We start from the raw sequence: 2,941 nt of genomic DNA on the forward strand, positions 1-2,941 counted from the left end.
TCGTGACATAATTCCGTAATTATGTTAAAATTTATCCAAACCACCAAAGATAATTAAAATTATGTGACAAAACCGCTTCATCAACTTAATTTTAATTCATGATCATCCTTTACTTTAAATCGTTTTAAAGTAACTAAATTGTTCGTGGGTGAACCGTTTCACTATCAAGCGAGTGCATAAATCCGTATTATGCAATAAATGGCCGAAAAAAAAAAACAAAACAAATTTTTTTTTTTCTTCACTGCTGTACGTGAACAGTACAAATTTTTTTTTTTTTTTTTTTTATTTTGGAGCTAAAAACCGTGAGCTCAAAAAAAAACAATCGGCTCAAAAAAAACGAGAGCTTCATCAAGACAAACAAAATCGATTTGTAAAAGCCAATTGTAAATTAAACATAATCCGTATTGAAGCAAAATTACAATTGACATGATCTTCACAAATTGTTATAATTATCGTTTAAAACAACAATTCGCAAAGAACAAAACGAAAACAAAACAAAAGATCGTCTGATCTATCAATAACCGTGAGGCACGCAATTCAAGGCAAAAAAAAAGAAAAACAGGCCGTGATTAACAAGAGGCCGAACGGTTTCAAAAGAAAAATGCCGAGACAAAAAAAAAAATTTTGTGCCTCACGAAATATTATGCAAACATTTTGATACATCTTTAACATATTGCAATGAATATCGATTACAAAACAATATGCAAAGATCAAAATGAAAAACAAAACAAACGACAACCTAAACCGTGTAAACATGTCACGGTTCAAAAAAAAACGCAGCAATAAAAAAAAAATTTGCCGAGTTAAAAATGGCTGCCGCATGCAATTTTTTTATCAAAAATTCATCGATTCAAAATTCGTTTGATGAAAATCACATAGAAAAATTTACGTGGCCTCGCTCTGATACCACTTGTGGGGTAATATCCGTATAAAACCCATAATTTGAAGGATTATAACGCAAATTTAATACGTGATTTATAGTCATAAACGAAAACAACAAAGAAACGATAAAGATCAAGGATTAACCTTCGGTCCTAGTGCAAATTGGCAATGAGAGATCAAAGTAGATCTCCTCCTAAATGATGCACCCAAGATCGTCCGAGAAATGCCCTTGTGCTAGAATGAATCCTCTAATTGCCTTGCAATATTGAGAGGATTGTTTTGTGAGTTTTCGTTGGATGAGAGATCCGAATTTTGAGAGGCAATTATCTCAAAACCCTAAATTTTTGTCTAAAATCAATTAGGTCACAAAAGAGAGGAGAACCTCTCTTTTGTTCTCTCTCAACCGGCCGGCCATGGGCTCTCTTGGGAAGTGGGCTTCCACTTCCTTTTAGTTTTAGCTCATGGTCTGGTTCGCAAATCGCTAAAATGTATATGACGCGGTTTTGTTATAAATCGTCATCGGTTATCGGTTATTAAAGCATCAACTAATAATACGGATTAGTTGAAACATTAATACATGTCCGACAAAGACGATATTGTATAATTATATTCAATATACATTTAATTAAATATAAAACGCTTATATTCAATTTACGAATTAATCTTAATTAAGCCTTAGCCATTATTATTTAATCCGTATTAAATAAAATATCTCAACATCACATTTTGACTTATTATTAGTCAAATAACTCGGACTAACTGGTTAGTCAAATTTGGCATCTACATGACTGTATTTTCATACCGTCACATCTCTCAAACGTATCCTATAGGTGTGACTTTTAGGGACCAGTTGATCACCGCCATCTGTATGACAATAACGTCAAACTTATCTAGCAAGCCAACCGTTATTGATAAACGTGGACCAACTGATTATGATACAAAAGTATACCCTTTGATCCTTTTAGAGATTTATAAGTCCTTGCACTAACTGTAAAGGACACCAGCCCCAACAAGGGGTACCATAATAGTATGAGCACGTTGTTAAGGAAGGTGTGCTAAGTTATGAAAAGGAGCACGTTGTTAAGGGAGTAGTGCTATGTGTATGGAATCGTATTGTCTATCGTATGTTCTTGTTGTTGGTATTTATTCCTACTCCACCTCGTGATTGACCGTGTATTCGTGAACACTTGTGATGAACCGTAACTGGGTAGTAGATTTGACAGGTACTTAAGATTAGCTGACTTGGGAGATTATGGGAGTGCGTGAGGACTTGGCTAGTCTACCTAGAAGTCTAGATCATATAACTTAGTGATCACTTTATTTATTTCCGCTGCGAGTTATATTTAAATTTTATATTAAGTTTTAGTTTGGTTAAGTTGTAATAAACATGTAATTCGCTAAATTCTATTAAAGTACTTTGGTTTGTTGTACTTTGTTATTCACTACCTCGGGAAACCGAGATGCTAACGCTCTCATGTACTTGGGATGTCTAGCTAAAGGCTACTGAATAAATGGGGGTGTTACAGTTAATGTAATAATTTATCCTAAAGGTATCAATTTTCGTGGGTTTTGATTGGTTTGATTTCAAAACTTATTGCAGTAAATGAAGATTGTATCAAATATAATAAAAGAGTCTAGGGATCGGGTTCACTAGGTAAGTTATCCGGGGGTGTGATTTAATTAGTCAAAAAAGCAATTAAGTTATTTAAGGTCATATGATCGGTCGACTCTACTATGCCCTTTAGATCTAAACTTAACATGCGGTCACTATAATTAATTTAGTCTATTCAATTGTCGCAGCCTATATTAGTGAACAGTGTATTGAACCGAAATACTCAAGGGAAGGGGGGGGGGGGTAGTTAATTGAGTATTGAAACATGTGCCCAACTTTTTCGATTGTGTGTATGTGCGTGGTAGATTAATTGATTGTTCAAAGTTTATCGATTAAACTTAACTAAGCAATCAATGGTGCAAGATATAAATAACTGAATAGTAAACGACAACAGAAATGCAAGAGACACGAGGGGTTTTGAAGTGGTTCAGTTTCAAAAGTTGAAAA

This window comes from Silene latifolia, chromosome 7 (genome assembly GCF_048544455.1).
Source record: "Silene latifolia isolate original U9 population chromosome 7, ASM4854445v1, whole genome shotgun sequence".
In the NCBI taxonomy this organism is placed as follows: domain Eukaryota; kingdom Viridiplantae; phylum Streptophyta; class Magnoliopsida; order Caryophyllales; family Caryophyllaceae; genus Silene; species Silene latifolia.